Below are 18,849 nucleotides of genomic sequence, written 5' to 3'. Positions count from 1 at the left end.
CACGGCTCCCACGCTCTACAGTTTCCTCCCTGCCTGACAGGTACATACTTATCTAGGACACACAGTAGCTTTTCCTTGAATAAGCTCCACATTTCTACTGTGCCCATCCCCTCCAGTTTCCTTCCCCATCCTATGCTTCCTAAACCTTGCCTAATCGCAACATAATTGCCTTTCCCCCAGCTGTAATTCTTGCCCAGTGGTATACATCTGTCCCTTTCTATCACTAAAATAAACAACAGAATTGTGATTGCTATCACCAAAGTGCTCACCTACTTCCAAGTCTAACAGCTGGCCAGGCTCATTACCTAGTACCAAATCTAATGTAGCTTCACCCTTGTTGGCCTGTGTACATACTGTGTCAGGAAGCCCTCCTGCACACACTGGACAAAAACTGACCCATCTATAGTACTCGTACTATACTGTTCCCAGTCAATATTTGGAAAGTTGAAGTCCCACATGACAACTACCCTGTCTCTCTCATTCCTATTGAGAATCATCTTTGCTATCCTTTCCTCTGCATCTCTGGAACTATTCGGAGGCCTATAGAAAACTCCCAACAGGGTGACCTCTCATTTCCTGTTTCTAACCTCAGCCCATACCACCTCAGTTGACGAGTCCCCAAACATCCTTTCTACAACTGCAATACTGTCCTTGACCAACAATTACACCCCCCCCCCCCCCCCCCCTCCCCCTTTTACCATCTTCTCTGTTCTTACTGAAACATCTAAATCCTGGAACCTGCAACAACCGTTCCTGTCCCTGTTCTATCCATGTCTCCGAAATGGCCACAACATCGAAATCTCAGGTACCAACCCATGCTGCAAGTTCACCCACCTCATTCCGGATGCTCTTGGCGTTGAAGTAGACACACTTCAAACCAACTTCTTGCTTGTCGGTGCCATCTTGTGTCCCTGAAACTTGATTTCGGACCTCCCTACTCTCAACCTTTTCTATACATGAACTACAATTTTGGTTCCCATCCCCCTGCTGGATTAGTTTAAATCCACCCCAATAGCCTTAGCAAATATCCCCCCCAGGATATTGGTACCCCTCTGGTTCAGATGAAGACCATCCTGCTTATAGAGGTCACACCTACCCCAGAAAGAGACCCAATTATCCAAGAATCCAAAACCGTCCCTCCTGCACCATCCCTATAGACACATGTTCAACTCCCCTCTCTCCCTATTCCTTGCCTCACTAGCACGAAGCACGGGCAACAAACCAGAGATAACAACTCTGTTCGTCTTAGCTCTAAGCTTCCATCCTAGCTCCCTAAATTTCTGCCTTAAATCCCCATCTCCCTTCCTACCCAATGTTGTTGGTGCCTATGTGGTCCACGACTTGGGGCTGCTCCCCCTCCCCCTTAAAGATCCCAAAAACACGATCAGAGACATCACAAACCCTGCCACCTGGGAGGCAACACACCAACCGTGAGTCTCTTTCGTCCCCACAGAACCTCCTATCTGACCCCCTAACTATGGAGCCCCCAATGACTACTGCTCTGCTTCTCTTCCCCCTTCCCTTCTGAGCAGCAGGGACATACTCTGTGCCAGAGCCCTGCGCCCCACTGTTTTCTCCTTGTAAGTCGACCACCTAACAGTATCCAAAACGGTATACTTATTGTTGAGGGGAATAGCCACAGGGGATTCCTGCACTGCCAACCGGTTCCCTTTCCATCCCCTGACGATAACCCATCTGACTTTTTCTTGTACCTTAGGAGTGACTACCTCCCTGTAACTCCTCTCAATAACTCCCTCTGCCTCACGAATGATCCGAAGTTCATCCAGCTCCAGCTCCAGTTCCCTAACGCAGTTTTCAAGGAGCTGGAGTTGGGTGCACTTCCCGCAGATATAGTCAGCAGGGATACTAGTGGTGACCCTTACCTCCCACATTCTGCAGCAGGAACATTCAACTGCCCTAACCTCCATCCACTATTCTAAATTCACAAAGAGACAGTTGAAAAAATAAGGAATAAAAAATAAACTCGTTACCTTATCAATCTGGCGCACAGAACCTTTTTTATTTGGTTAGAGGAGGAGGATGGGTGGGAGACACTACCCGAGTAGTGTTTCAGGTAACGCAACCACACAAATATATGACTTCCCAGAAGTCCTTCGCTCTTCCCTCGAACCTCTCAGCAAATGGAGGCCCAACTCCCAAGGTAAGTCCTTTTTAATGCGGGAAAACTCACCCTTCCCGGCAGCCCTCGCTTCACCACTCCTTCTCTCCTCGCTGCCCTGGTAAAATGGAGGCCTGACTCCCGAGTAAGTCCCTTTTAATGTGGGAAAACTCATCCTTCCCAGCAGCCCTTGCTTCACCGCTCCTTCTCTCCTCGCTGCCCTGGTAAAATGGAGGCCTGACTCCCGAGTAAGTCCCTTTTAATGTGGGAAAACTCACCCTTCCCGGCAGCCCTCGCTTCACCGCTCCTTCTCTCCTCGCTGCCCTGGTAAAATGGAGGCCCGACTCCCGAGAAAGTCCCTTTTAATGCAGGAAAACTCACCCTTCCCGGCAGCCCTCGCTTCACCACTCCTTCTATCCTCGCTGACCTGGTAAAATGGAGGCCTGACTCTCGAGTAAGTCCCTTTTAATGCGGGAAAACTCACCCTTCCCTGCAGCCCTCACTTCACCACTCCTTCTCTCCTCGCTGCCCTGGTAAAATGGAGGCCCGACTCCCGAGTAAGTCCCTTTTAATGCGGGAAAACTCACCCTTCCCGACAGCCCTCACTTCACCTCTCCTTCTCTCCTCGCCGCTCTGGCAAAATGGAGGCCTGACTCCCCAGTAAGCCTCTTTTAATGCGGGAAAACTCACTCTTCCTGGCAGCCCTCGCTTCACCTCTCCTTCTCTCCTTGCCGCTCTGGCAAAATGGAGGCCCGACTCCCGAGGTAAGTCCCTTTTAATGCAGGAAAACTCACCGCATTTATCAAACTTATCTACAACCTCCTTGGATAGTTTGGATGTGAAGTTTGATCCTTGATCTGTGTGGATCTCTGTTGTTAGTCCGTAACTAGTAAAAAATTTAAGTACTTCTTCTACAACCTTGGTGGGCGGCATGGTGGCACAGTGGTTAGCACTGCTGCCTCACAGTGCCAGAGACCCGGGTTCAATTCCCGCCTCAGGCGACTGACTGTGTGGAGTTTGCACATTCTCCCCGTGTCTGCGTGGGTTTCCTCCGGGTGCTCCGGTTTCCTCCCACATTCCAAAAAATGTGCAGGTTAGGTGAATTGGCCATGCTAAATTGCCTGTAGTGTTAGATGTAGGGGAATGGGTCTGGGTGGGTGCGCTTCGGTGGGTCGGTGTGGACTTGTTGGGCCGAAGGGCCTGTTTCCACACTGTAAGTAATCTAATCTAACCCTTTTAGCAATGATGTTGCGTAATGTGATTGCGTCTGGAAATCTAGTTGACACATCCATTAATGTTAATAATTACTTATTCCCACTTTTTGTTTGATGTAGGGAACCTACAAAATCAATCAAGACTCTTGTGAAAAGTTCCTCAAATGCTGGAATAAGTATTAAAGGTGCAGGTTTTATTACTGCCTGTGGTTTTCCGATCAGCTGACATGTATGACACGTCTGGCAAAATTCAACTACATCTTTGTGTAGTCCAGGCTAGTAAAAATGTCTTTGTATTTTAGCCTGTGTTTTCCTCACCCCTAAATGACCTCCAAGTCGTAGCTCATGCACCACTTGCAACACCTCCTTTCTATACCCTACTGGCAAAACAATTTGATGAATCTCTTGCCCATTTCTCATCTGCTTGAATCCTTGATGGACTCCATATCCTCCAACCTTGATGGACATAATTTGTTAAGTAATAACACACAAGAATGCATTCACTTTGTTTCTTTGTAAATGCCTTTTGATGTAACTATTTTAACTCATCTTTCTGCTGTAATTCAATCAGTTTAGCAGAGCTAAACTACTGGCATGTTTTCCTATTTGCTCCTTCTCTGTTCTACTTAACTGCTCAAAGCAAGTTTTGGATAACACTATGTCAGCTTCCTTATCTGTGCCTCTTGATCTCTCCTGCTTCAGCTTGTGTATCTGTGATCTTGTGATCACACAATCAGGGAAAATTCCTGGAAAAACATTCTCCATGTCTTCAGCTGCCTGCGTCTCCACTGGCTTTTCAACTAGAGTGGGCAGCATGCCTACCAGTGAATCAGCTATATAATTTGCAAGGGCAAATTGTATTCCTGGAGCTGAGAGTTTTTCCAGTACTCCTCCCTCAAATTCTTCATTCTTCTCTGGACTCTCTAGCCTCACTTTACATAATTGAGCACTTGTTGTCTCACCATGAATTCCTGTTACCAGTACCTTTTCTGGCAATAGTCTCTCAGGAGTACATATCTCCTCATCCTTCAACATTACAGATGGAGAGGATTCTGTGTCCCTCAATATTGTAGCCTCATTACCTACTACTCCTGGACTATGTGAATAAACTTTACCCTTGCATGTGTATTTTTTAAGCAGATTTGGCACTTCCTCCTTAAATAACCTGTGATTATCTTGTACCCCCTGAGGCAGTTGTCTAACTTCCCTTGTGCTTTTTGTTACTATTCCAACAAAACTTCCAGGCTTGTCTCGTTTTCCTACATCTGGCTTTCTCCTAGCCCACCAACACTGATTTCGTGTGGCCCACTTTATTACAATGAAAACACTGGAGCATTTTAACTTCTTTTCCCCCCTGAAGGGTGTCTTTTATAACCTGTGGTAAGCTATTCTTATGAATTTCACTGAGATCTACCTTTCCTGTTCCATGTGAGGATTTCTCTTTGCCCCAATTTCTATCCCTCATGGACTGAAATTGATTCTGGAAATCAAACCAAATTGTATGGACCAGTTCATAATCATCAGCCACTTCAGCTGCTAACCTTGCTGTTTTAACTCTCTGCTCTTCCACAGAATTCGCATTACTTCCTCATGAGCCTACCCTCAACTTTTATCTCCAGCCTTTTAAACTGACTTTTCAAGTAGCAGTTTTTGAAGTTCAAAAGCTCTCTCTTTTTCTTTCTCTACTCTCTCTTTTTCTCTCTGTTCTGCTGCTCTCTCTTTTTTCCTGTCTTCTGCTTTTAATTGTAATTCAAACTGTTTCATTTCAGCTGCCCTTTCCTTATCTTACGCCTTTAACTCAAGCTGCTTCATTTGTAATTGAACTCTTGCCATCTCTATAGATTCTGATAGTTTCTCCAGCAAGGTTAAATGCTGAGCTACTGCTGTAATTATCTCTCATTTCCTCACAGAAGCAGGCAGTTCCAATTCTGGCTTCTCTGCTAATTCTTGCAACTTGGCCTTATTCACTTTTTGCAAAACTTCCAAAGTCACCGCATCCACATCCAGAGACCTTTTGGTGACTGGAAGAGCCATTACTATCCCAAGCTTTGTTCACCTAACCAAACCAACACTCGAAATAAAGACACTAGCACCTACCACTTGCTGTTTAAAATCCCGCAAGGGCCCCCAATCTGTTATGGACTAAGCCAGACAACTCAAAACATCCCGAGCAGGCAGCTCAGACCATAACTTTACTGTTTGTTTTGGTAAGTGTACAGTGAAAATTACCAAGATTAAGTTAGTTAGGTTGACTACTAGATTTTAAAACAGATAAAAATTGTATTCACAAAATTACACACTGAAGCACAAAGAACAGAATAAAGAGCCCCTACAGAACTCACCCTATCCAACTAGACTTCATTATGCTGTTCTGAATAAACACAACAATCTCAATAAGCAAACTCTCTTTAAAAACTAGTATAAATGGAACACATGCTTACAGGTTGAAGTTGAATGGCAGAAAGAGAGAGCGAGCTTCCACACAGCTCCCTGTTGAACTTCTCACCAGTTCAAGACTGAACTAAACTGCTCAGCTCAGCGAGAGAGCTGACCACTTCCCTTTCATTATGCAGGTCACTTCTAAAACGTGACCACTTTGGCCTGAAGTCTCATCTGTTTACATGTAAACAAAAGGCCTCTCAAAATTCTTTTCATCTCTACCAAACCAGACTGTTCGGAGCCCAGCCCGGTTTATTGACCATCTGAAAAAAAATCAAGGACAGAGTCTCTTTGAGCCAAGGAACAACTTTTAGATAAAAAAGGGACTAGCTTTGTGACACAACAGATGCATAGACTTGAACCCCATTTACCACCCTCTGAGAAAAAGAACAGGAAATGATATCACCACTGAAAGTGACATCACCAAGCCAAGGAAACCTAAACACATAAATAGAAAGCAGGTCATAACACCAGTGCTTCACCGCAGGCTCACTGATCATGTTACCTAGTACGGTGACAAAACGTCTCAAAACAAACCTTCCAGCTCAGTGAGCAAACTTACATCCTAATCTATACATCCCTGGACATTATGGTCAATCCAGCTATCTGCAAATCATTGGATTGTGGGAGAAAATCAGAACACACAGAAGAAACCCATGCAGACATAAGGAGAACATGCAAACTTCACACAGTTACCCAACGCTAGAACTGAACCTGGGCCTGTGAGGCAGCAGTGCTAACCCCTGAGATACCATGCCACCCCAAATCTCAACCTGGCAACTCAAACCGGATGTTTTCATTTTTTGCATATCAAATTTTCAATCCTCAACCTAAAAGTTTTTCTCAGAGTGTTCTATAAGGGAGTACTTTTTTGGAAGCAAAAATCTAAATAATGGAAGTACCAGAATTTTACAATCTGAAAACTGAGTACTGCATTTTATTTGGTGCTGTGCAATTCAATGTTGCGTTTTGAAGCAGGGAGGGGGTGAACGAGAGAGCGAGTGGCACAGTGAGGCATTTGAGATAAGGAAATACTGCATGATGCAGTCCTCTGGTCGAGCTGGAAAGTGTCCAAAGCTGCAAGTGCCGACACAGAGGGATTTGTCTGAAGTATGAAAACTGAAAACATCTATCTCTTCCCTTGCATGCTTTCTTTTCATGTGAAGGGAAGAAAGAAAATGAATATAACTTAAAAGAACGAATTCTAACAAGAAGATCCAATGAATTATCAAATGAATTTACAACTATCACCCGACAAACAGAAGCATGCTGTCTATATTTGAAAAGACTGTGTGAAAGACACCACCCTTGAAATTTGGATTTGTGATCTTCAGAATTTTGTTTATCTTGTCTATATTTTTCCACCCTAATCTATCTTAGTTGTGAATCTGTGTGTATCTTGGTTATTTGAAACCATATAATTTCACATTGATTAAACTCCTTTATCTTTTATTAATGCATTCTGAAAGATCTGTTTTCATGCTGTATGACTCTAATATTATTTATGATATTTTTCAGTTAAACATGATGGTGTGAATTGCGCTTGTCCTGAACAGCAGTATTTCAGGGAAAATATTTTACATTTTGGGACAGGTTGCAGGAAAGTGAGTCAGGACTCTCAGTGTATTATTCCCTGTTGTCATTAACAATATGAATCCTCGAATGAGTTATTCATTACAAAACTATTTTAATGTAATTCAAATAAGGCCAGTAGCAGTCTGCACTCTTCATTGTTCCCTACTTTTGTATGATAATGTCAGACAAATTTCATAGGTGATGAAATTGGCAGGGTGAATGATAAAGCTGGATGCTCACGTGACCGCAAAATAGACCTCAGGCTCACAACATAAAAAATCATCTTGACATCTTAATGCATTGCATCAGGATAATTCGGCAGTATTTGAACTGTGCAACTGTGATTGTAAGGCAGAACTATATAAATATATAATAAATAATTGCATGACTGCAGAGACTCAGAAAAATCACCTCAGTTGCTAAGGCCTTGTGTGCTAAACTCATAATAGGAAACCTAGTGACTGTAATTGTAAAACCAACTCTGGTTGGATACATGACCAGAGGTTTTCAACACTCACAACCCTCTACATCAGAGTACTTTTACATCCCTAATATTTTTAGTAATGAAGAAAAAACGTGGTCAAAAGATAATTTTGAATGACCCCTTTTGATTCCCCCACCCCAGGATTGTTTGTTGTAATGTTCATGAAATTAGTCTTTACTTCATTGAGGTTTGCAAACACTACATGGATTTGGAAACATTATTTTGTAGCATCTATACCCAGAGATATTCACATGCACATTTGCTGTAAGTCATGTTTGTGGCGAGTGGTAGTTGTGCTCTTATGTACATACAGCTTTTCTGCCTCCCGAATGATCCAAACTTCATCCAGCTCTAGCTCCAGTTCCCTAACGCAGTTTTCAAGGAGCTGGAGTTGGGTGCACTTCCCGCAGATGTAGGGATACTAGTGGTGACCCTTACCTCCCACATTCTGCAGGAGGAACATTCAACTGCCCTCACCTTCCCACTATTCTAAATTCACAAAGACACTGTTGAAAAAATAAGGAATAAAAAATAAACTCGTTATCTTACCAATCTGGTGCACAGAACCTTTATTTTGGTTCGAGGAGTAGGATGGGTGGGAGACACTACCCGAGTAGTGTATTGGGTAACGCAACCAAACAAATATATGACTTCCCAGAAGTCCTTCGCTCCTCCCTCGCACCTCTCGGTAAATAAAGGCCCGACTCGTGAGGTATGTACCTTTTAATGTGGGAAAACTCACCCTTCCCGTCAGCCCTCGCTTCACCTCTCCTTCTCTCCTCGCCGCTCTGGCAAAATGGTTGTTTCAGGTTTTAGATATCTGCATGGGAAGACTAGATTAACTTTGCAGCATTTTTAAAGGACACCCGTTTTGATATAGATTATGCTTTAAGAAAACTGAGGTGGTATGGGCTGAGGTTAGAAACAGGAAATGAGAGGTCACCCTGTTGGGAGTTTTCTATAGGCCTCCGAATAGTTCCAGAGATGCAGAGGAAAGGATAGCAAAGATGATTCTCAATAGGAATGAGAGAGACAGGGTAGTTGTCATGGGGGACTTCAACTTTCCAAATATTGACTGGGAACACTATCGTAAGGGTACTATAGATGGGTCAGTTTTTGTCCAGTGTGTGCAAGAGGGCTTCCTGACACAGTATGTAGACAGGCCAACAAGGGGCAAAGCCACGTTAGATTTGATACTGGGTAATGAGCCCGGCCAGGTGTTAGACTTGGAAGTAGGTGAGCACTTTGGTGATAGCGATCACAATTGTGTTATGTTTACTTTAGTGATAGAAAAGGATAGATGAAGACCACTGGGCAAGAGTTACAGCTGGGGGAAAGGCAATTACGTTGCGATTAGGCAAGATTTAGGAAGCATAGGATGGTGAAGGAAACTGGAGGGAATGGGCACAGTAGAAATGTGGAGCTTATTGAAGGAAATGCTCCTGATTGTCCTAGATAAGTAGTACCTGTCAGGCAGGGAGGAAACTGTAGAGCGTGGGAGCCGTAGTTTACGAAGAAAATTGAATCTCTGGTCAAGAGGAAGAAGAAGGCTTATGTTAGGATGAGATGTGAAGGTTCAGTTAGGGCACTTGAGGGTTACAAGGTAACCAGGAAAGACCTAAAGAGAGAGCTCAGAAGAGCCAGGAGGAGACATGAGAAGTAGTTGGCGGATAGGATGAGGGTAAACCCTAAGGCTTTCTATAGGTATTTAAGGAATAAAACAATGACGAGAGTAAGATTAGGGCCAATCAAGGATAGTAGTGGGAAGTTGTGTGTGGAGTCAAAGGAGATAGGGGAAGCACTAAATGAATATTTTTCGACAGTATTCACTCTAGAAAACAACAATGTTGTCGAGGAGAATACTGAGATACAGGCTACTAGACTAGGTGGGATTGAGGTTCACAAGGAAGAGGTATTAGAAATCTTGCAGAGTGTGAAAATAGATAAGTCCCCTGGGCCGGATGGGATTTATCCTAGGATCCTCTGGGATGCCAGTGAGGAGATTGCCAAGCCTTTGACATTGATCTTTAAATCGTCATTGTCTACGTGAATAGTGGCAGACGATGGCATAGTGGTTAGCACCACTGCCTCACAGCACCAGAGACCCGGGTTCAATTCCCACCTCGGGCAACTATCTGTGTGGAGTTTGCACGTTCTCCCCGTGTCTGCGTGGTGCTCCAGTTTCCTCCCACAGTCCAAAGAAAAAGTGCAGGTTAGGTGAATTGGCCATGCTACTTGCCCGTAGTGTTAGGTGAAGGGGTAAATGTAGGGGAACGAGTCTTTGAGTGGGTTGCTCTTCAGAGGGTCGGTGTGGACTTGTTGGGCCAAAGGGCCTGTTTCCACACTGTAAGTAATCTAATCAAAAAAGACTGGGTGATAGCAAATGTGATCCCCCTGTTCAAGAAGGGGAGTAGAGACAACCCAGGTAATTATAGACCAGTGAGCATTACTTCAGCTGTTGGTAAAGTGTTGGAAAAGGTTATAAGAGATAGGATTTATAATCATCGAGAAAAGATTAATTTAATTAGGGATAGCCAGCATGGTTTTATGAAGGGTAGGTCGTGCCTCACAAACCTTATTGAGTTCTTTGAGAAGGTGACCAAACTGGTAGATGAGAGTAAACCAGTTGATGTGGCGTGTATGGATTTCAGCAAGGCGTTCGATAAGGTTCCCCACAGTAGGCTATTGTACAAAATGCGGAGGAATGGGATTGTAGGAGATATAGCAGTTTGGATCAGTAATTGACTTGCAGAAAGAAGACAGAGGGTGATGGTTGATGGGAAATGTTCATCCTGGAGTCCAGTTACTAGTGGTGTACCGCAAGGGATAATGCTGGGTCCACTGCTGTTTGTCATTTTTATAAATGACCTGGATGAGGGCATAGAAGGGTGGGTTAGTAAATTTGCAGACAACACTAAGGTCGGTGGAGTTGTGGATAGTGACGAAGGATGTTGTAGGTTACAGAGAGACATGGATAAGCTGCAGAGCTGGGCTGAGAGGTGGCAAATAGAATTTAATGCGGACAAGTGTGAGGTGATTCACTTTGGTTGGAATAACCGGAATGCAAAGTACTGGGCTAATGGATCCTTGAAAGTTGCCACCCAGGTTGACAGGGTTGTTAAGAAGGCATACAGTGTTTTAGCTTTTATTAATAGAGGGATCGAGTTCCGGAACCATGAGGTTATGCTACAGCTGTACAAAACTCTGGTGCTGCCGCACTTGGACTATTGTGTACAGTTCTGGTCACCGCATTACAAGAAGGATGTGGAAGCTTTGGAAAGGGTGCAGAGGAGATTTACTCAGATGTTGCCTGGTATGGAGGGAAGGTCTTAAGAGGAAAGGCCGAGGGAATTGAGGCTGTTTTCGTTGGAGAGAAGAAGGTTGAGAGGTGACTTAATAGAGACATATAAGATAATCAGAGGGTTAGATAGGGTGGACAGGGAGAGCCTTTTTCCAAGTATGGTGACGGCGAGCACAAGGGGGTATAGCTTTAAATTGAGGGGTGATAAATATAGGACAGATGTCAGAGGTAGTTTCTTTACTCAGAGAGTAGTAAGGGTATGGAATGCTTTGCCTGCAACGGTAGTTGATTCGCCAACTTTAAGTGCATTTAAGTCGTCATTGGACAAGCATATGGACGTACATGGAATAGTGTAGGTTAGATGGGCTTCAGATTGGCATGACAGGTCGGCGCAACACCTGCGCTGTAATGTTCTATGTATATTTACTTCTCCCTTTCCTTGTCAGCATCCAATGACCAACATTATTTTGTCTGACAATAGACATGAGTCTCACCTATAGATTTCTCATTGATTTGTTGAATCATTTAGATTGATACAAGACAACAACACTGTAACCTTCTTTGGTCAACATAACAGATATCATCATAAGAGTCAGAATCTTACAGCTGAGAAGGTCAATCATTTGTGCCTGCTCTTGACAAGAGTATTCCACAGTTGTTCCAAATCCAAAATATCCCCACCATAAACTCTGTTGTTTTATTTCAAGCATATGTCCAATTGTCTTCTGAAAGTTACCACAGAATCTGATTCTATTCTTTTTTTTAGGTGGTATGCTCTCTATCATAACCCTTTGTGAGAAGAAATGTAATCTCATATTCTCTGTAGATTAAAAAAAACTGCAAAAAACACCCCAATGGTTACTGATCAATTGTGGCAAATAATTTCACCCTATTTACTCCATTAACCCTCCCCCATCCAAACCCGAATACCCCTTTAATCTTCCATGTCGTAAGGAAACAATATCAACTTCTCCAAAGAACTGAAGACCCTCATCTCTAATAAATGTGGTGCACTTTCTTTGTATTCACTGATCATGTTTACAAAGCCAAATATCCCTTTAATTTTCTTAATTGCCTTATTAATTTGCCCTGTCACCATCAATATGCACAAAGTCCCTCTGCTTTTGCACCTAATTTTAGACAGTACCATTTGAATGATACTACCTTCATGTTTTTCACAAAGCTGTTCACTTCAAAAAACACCAATTTGCATGAACATAGCACTTTTTAAAAACTATATTTTTATTGAAAAATAGATTTTTGAAATATTACAACAAATACAAAACAATACAAAGAAAGAACACCAAAAAAATGTTAAAAACCCAACCACCCTCATGTACAAATGTATAAATATGTATAGAAAAATATATATTAAAAAAAATCCAACTAATGACTTAACTAAATAAATAACAACTAACAACAAACTAATAAATAATAATAACACAGCTTAGCCAAACAAAACATTCACTCTTGAATATCGAGAGCATTAGGTTTCACATATTCATACATTCGCAGTTCCCCCTTCTGGATATTGGACTCGTAAAGAATAAGCTGTATAAAAGCCAATATTAGTGTGGCAGATAAATCAGGTATTCGAAAAGGGCTGCCATGTCTTCTCGAAATTCTCAGTATACTTGTGAGAAAATCCAAGGGGATATGCTCCATAACAGTCTTCTGCCAACCTGACAGGCGGAGGGGGGATTTTCGGATATCTGACCTAACAAGATATTCTTTCTTGCGCAGAAAATGAGGAAGTTGAAGATTTTTCTTATGCGCATGTGCAGGGAACACACTGGGCAGGCCCAGAAGAAGAGATATTGGGTCCTTCTCCACCCTTACACCCAAAATACCCTCCATTGCACTCACTACAGTGCTCCAGTATATATGAAGCCCACCACAGGACCAGAGACAATGGGTAAGAGTGCCAACCTTGCACTTGGAACATGTTGAACATACTCCTGGTTTAAATTTTGACAAACAATCTGGAGCCAAGTAGACCCTGTGGAGAATTTTCAACTGTAAAGCATGGGTCCTATTGTAAATTGATATCTTTCTTGCTTATTCCCAAATATGTTCCCATGCCTCTGAGGAGACCTCAATGTCTAGCTCTCTCTCTCACACCCTGCAGAGTTGATCGAACTCATCTGAGAGGGTGCCCACCAATTGATGATATAAAATGTCGACTGAATGTATACTCTTAGCACTGAGCACCCTCCTCTGTCTGTCGGATTTGTAGGGATCAGTCAAAAGTGTAGCATTTTTTGAATAAAATCCCTAAATTGGAAAAAAAGAGGTTCCTGTTAGATAGCGCATATTTCCGTGCTAACTGGTCAAAGAACATCATTGTGTCTCCTTCAAATAAATTGCCCATGCAAGACACACCCCTAGCTGCCCAATGTTTGAATCCTGAATTTAACATCCCCAGCATACCCACGATAGGTGTAAGAGAAGATGTTTTGCCAATATTGCCTTTCCTCTGCCAAATTACTCTCCATGCTTTAACAGTATTGGTGACTATTGGATTATTGCAATATTCCCTAAATGTCCTCATTTTGTCCAAAAAAGCAATCTGGTAAGGGGGCACCCTGCCTGAGAGGGTTCAATATCTAAACATATTGAAAGAGGGTCAAGCCCAACCATTTGCGTAAGATTAAAGTGAGCTTAATTGATAGTATTTAATGTCCAGAGATCCACTCCCCCCAGTCTGTGAGGCAATTGCAGTTTAGCTAATTTAATGAGGGGCCGCTTACAATGCCAAATAAAAGAGTTGAACCAGCCATTCAGTCTTCTGAACAGTTGCTTATTGAAAATCAGGGGGAGCATCTGTATAGGATATAACAAACGGGGAAGAATATTCATCTTAATAAGCGCTTTCCGACCTAACCATGAGACCGGAAGCGCCTCCCATCTTTGAAGGCCTTGTTTGATTTTGTTGCATAACTGAACAAAATTAGCTTTAAACAACAGTTCAAGAACTGGAGTGATGAATATGCCCAAATACACAAAACGCCCCTGTGACCACTTAAGTGGGAATTGATATTTGCCCTCAAGACCTAGCAACTTCGTAAGACCACCCATAGGGACAGCCTCTGATTTTGTAAAATTAACCTTGTACCCCAAAAAGTTGCCAAATGAGCTGATGCATTGTATCAGGCGAGGCACCAAAACTGATCTGACAAAAAAATGAGGACATCCTCTGCGTACAAGGAAATCTTATCTAATTTTGATCTCACTTCTGGAGCCGATATATTAGAATCCCTCCGAATGGCCTCCGTCAATGGCGAAAGGGGACAGCCCTGCCGGCTGCCCCTAAAAATGCTAACATTGCTTGATCGTACCCCATTGGTGATGACTGGAGTGAGAGGGTCACTGAAGAGAACTTTTACCCATTTGATAAAAGCTTTGCCCAAGCCAAATCGCTCCAGAGTATAAAAAAGGTATGGCCACTCAACTCGGTCAAATGCCTTCTCTGCATCTGGAGAAATCACCAATTCCTGTATTGACTGTTGTTGACATGCTTGAAATACATTAAGCAGCCTCTTAACATTATCTGCGGCCCTTTATGAAACTTGTCTGGTCCTCTTTAACAATAAAAGGTAACACAGTCTCCAGCCTTAATGCAAGAGTCTTAGAGACGATTTTGAAGTCCACATTTAAGAGTGAAGTGGGCCTGTACGGAGCACAGTCCTCCGGGGTGAAATATTGGCCTCTCTTAGAGATGGCAGGAGACAATCATGACTGTACGAGTCATTGAACATGTTGAGGAATGGGCCTGACAATATGTTTATAAATTCCTTATAGAATTCGCTGGGAAGTCCATCAGGACTGGGCGCCTTTCCACTCTCTTGCACCTCTTGTTCTAATAAGGGGGCATTGAGAAAAGACTCTTGTTCGGGGTCACACCCAGGAGGTCCAGATCCTTGAGTTAAATCTCTGGAATGTCACATTAATCTTTTTGGAATCACATGTTAGGTTCCCAGACCCTTCCCTAATCGACATAATGGCTTGAGGGGCACTCCTTTTCTGTGAGATATGCTAGGTACTTGCCTGGCTTGTCACCATGCTCGTATAACCTTTGTTTTACGAACGTAAGCTCCTTCTTTGCTGTCTGCGTGAGCACGGAATTCAATGCAGACCGCAGCCCCGTAATCCTCTGTAGCCTGGCCATTGAGGGCCTGACAAAGTCAGCCTTTGCGGCTGCCTTCTTCTGTGCTTCTCAGAGATGTTGCTGTTTGTACTTCTGCCACCTCCTACTGGCAGAGTAGGAAATAACAAACCTCCTGGCTTAGGCTTTGGCAGTTTCCCAAAGGACGGACGGGCTACTAACTGAGCCTGAGTTAATGTCTAGGAACTCCGAAATTCCCAAGAGAAATACTCCACAAACTTATTATCCCTAAGGATTAAAGGGTTCATTCGCCAGTGCGTCAGGCCCCCGTAATGTCCTTAATCTTAACCAACAGGTATACTGGAGCATGATTGGAGATGGTAATATTACCAAAAGTACAAGATGCCACCAAGTCCAGGGTTGCCATGGGGGTCAGAAAAACATCAATCCTGGTGTGACATCTATGTGGATTGGAAAAAAATGTAAAATCCCTGCCTGTAGGGTGTAGACGCCTCCAGACGTCCACAACCCTAACTCCCTACCAGATCCACTAACTGTTTAGTCTGTACAGAGAGTATCGGGGGCCTTTGGACACTCTGTCTACTCTGGGATCCATGAGACACTTAAAATCTCCCCCTATAATGATATGCCGGGACTTGAGACTGATCAATTTAGAGAATGCATCTACCAGAAATTTGAGGGGATGGGCCGGAGGGCAATAAACATTTAAAACATCATATTCTTCCTCGTTTGTCAGGGCTTTGAGAATTACAAACCTCCCGTGTGTGTCATTAACACAGTCTAGTAACTTAAATGGGAGATTCCTCCTAACCAATATAGCAACTCCTCTATTTCTGGTATTAAAAGATGAAATGTAAACCCAATCAAAGCCATTCTGCTGTAGTTTCAAATGCTCCCTATCATCCAAGTGTGTCTCCTGTAACAAAGCAATATCTACCTTTACTTTTCTAAGACTCGAAAGTACCTCAGTTGGTGAGTGACTCCCCTTGATGTTCCAGGTACACCATTTCGCCAAGTCATTAGCCATACCTTCTGTAGTAACATTTAGCTTCCAGTGAGGAGGAATGCGAACTACAAACCACCGAGCCTTAGTGTTGCAAGATCCATCGAACATAAAAACTACATAAACTAAAACCACTACATTTAACAACCTTACAAAGCTATCAAAGATTATATACAACAAAAACCAAAAATCAAACCAACATATAAAAGGCGCTGAATAGGGGAACCCACCCCCTACCTAAAGGAGGTAACTATACATCCCATTGCCAATACTGCAGCCAGGGCATTTAAATACATGAACTGGGCATAAACCACCCCTATGTAGGCATCTAGCCATCCAAACCATTTTCCCTCCTCCTGGCCGTACTGCAAACACAAGCAGAAAAGAAAGACAATACACCATGGAATAACAATGTGAATAAAAAATTTTGGGAAAAAAAGGTAAGTACCCCACCCATCCTTAACTTAACTTAGAAGTTGAAAATACGCATCTTAACTCCCACCAAACAAAGTTTAGACCAGATTATTACCAATTAAAAATGATAGGAAAAGAAAGCCCCGACTGGACTTCCTCTCTTTTTGAAAGAAAAACAGAGGCATACCCAAACAACACTACTATTTGTACATACTAAATTGTTCAGATTAGGTTAATTTGTCCACAAAGTCTCTTGCCTTCTCCAATGTGTTGAGATATACAGATCCACCTAAGGTGATCTGAAGCACCGCCGGATACCTCAGAGAGTACTGGATCCCAAACTCGCTCAGTCTTCTCTTGACACCGACATATGATTTTGTTTCCTGGATCACTGCTGCTGAGAAGTCCTGGAAGAACATGATTCAGAGGCCTCGTATACTAGGGCCTTCAGATCCTTCCCCTGAATTCTGGAAGCTTCCATGATTTTCTCCTTATCTCTCTAATGATGAAACTGCACCAAGATAGGATGAGGACATTGGTCCAGACCTGATCTCCGTGACCCAGTGAGCTCTCTCTCAATCTTCAAGCCTCCAAGTTAAGGAATTTTGGCAACCAGCTTTCAATAAATTCCACTGGCCACTCAACTTCCTTACCCTCCAGTAGACCGATGATCCGAATATGTTTGCCCCTGTACTTGAGGTCATCCACTTGATCAAGCAACTTACAGACCTGCGTCTCCAGGGCTTGAATCCTATCCTTGGAGGAAGCAGTATCAGGTTCCACCACTGCGACTCTGTGTTCTCCCTCATCTGTTCTTTTCTCCAGGTTTCCCAGCTGCTGTTCATGCTTCTGCAGCATGATGGAGATCAGGGCCAGCTTCTCCTCTATCTGCTGACCGAACATCTTGTGAGATTTCGCAAGCTCCTTCACCAGGGCCTGGTAAGGAATAGAATCCAAGGATCCTGCAGGCTGGGCTGTGGGCCTGGCCTCGGACGCTCCTCCTCCCTTCTTTAACATCGCTGGATGCCGAAAACCAAGGTAAGTTGATTTTTAACAGTTTCCTGGGACTCCATGATCTTCCAAGAGTCCCAGGATATTGCGATGGTACGGGTAGGCAGGTTAAACATTCATTCCGCTTGTGCTGTGGTGCAAAGCTCTGCTATGCGATCTTTCTAGATCGCCACCATCTTGGATACCCCAAACACAACACTTTTAACATACTAAAAGGTCCTAAGGCACATCACCAAATTCTGACACCAAGCTACACAAAATGACCAAAAACTGTTGATAGCATTAAAGATAAATAGAGATGTAGAGTGCTTTAGGGAGGGGAATTTCAGAATTCAGCCCCTTGCCAGCTGAAGGTATGGTAGCTGAAGTCACAAAACAGGCCTGAACTGGAGGACTGCAGATATCTTGGCAAGCTGTAGGGTTGGAGCAGATCAGATGGAGAAGGGGAAAGGGGTAAGACCATATCAGGATTTAAAATCAAGAATAACAATTTTCATGTGAGGGCATAGCTTAACCAAGAGCCAACCTGGGTCAGCAAACAGGCAGACAAGGGAATATGACTATATATGGGCAGCAGAGTTTTGGATGATTTCTAGCTAATGGGAGGAAGAACAGCCAGAGAAGTGTTGGCACAGCAAATCTAGAGATAACAGGATGAAAATTTTATTGTCGGATGAACTTCATACTTACATACTATAAACTACTACTGCCACATGTCTGACCATTTTACCAATCTATGTCTTTAACTAAAAGCTAGACTGAAGTCTGCCACTATCCTGGTCACAATTTAATGTGTCCAAGTTTTGTACTGCGCTCAAACTTCAAAATTATACTCTGTACACCCAAGTCTAGGTCACTACTACTCTCCACCTCCTATCCATTAGCTAAATTCATACCTGTTACCACCACCTTTTTCATACCAATTGTCCTTCATTTTCTCAATAACTTTGTAGCATTTGTCGAATAACTTCTGATCATTTTCAGTCATGGTCCAATAATGTATGTTGCATTGAAAGGCATCAGGTCACAGAGATGTGCCAGCATGCTTTTAAAATTGAAAATTTCAGATTTATGGTCAGATGAAAAATGAATGACCTGAAATGTTAAGTTCATGCTCCCTCTCTCCAAAATGCTGCCTGAATTGCTGAAACTTTCTGTTTTAA

General features: G+C 43.1%; 1 protein-coding gene across 1 annotated transcript in view; it reads left to right on the top strand.

The window, feature by feature from the left end:
* The first annotated feature begins 17,586 nt into the window (after positions 1-17,586).
* Positions 17,587-18,849, top strand: part of LOC122552683 (serine/threonine-protein kinase D3) — a 436,133-nt gene continuing 434,870 nt past the window's right edge. Inside the window, exon 1 of the mRNA XM_087991221.1 lies at positions 17,587-17,713. The gene's annotated coding sequence lies outside the window, so the exon portion shown is untranslated. The remainder of the gene's footprint in view (positions 17,714-18,849) is intronic.

The sequence above is a fragment of the Chiloscyllium plagiosum genome, unplaced genomic scaffold (genome assembly GCF_037043375.1).
Source record: "Chiloscyllium plagiosum isolate Xiang-an unplaced genomic scaffold, Cpla_swu_hap1 HiC_scaffold_10, whole genome shotgun sequence".
Classification (NCBI taxonomy): Eukaryota; Metazoa; Chordata; class Chondrichthyes; order Orectolobiformes; family Hemiscylliidae; genus Chiloscyllium; species Chiloscyllium plagiosum.
This window is presented reverse-complemented; position numbering and strand designations above follow the sequence as displayed.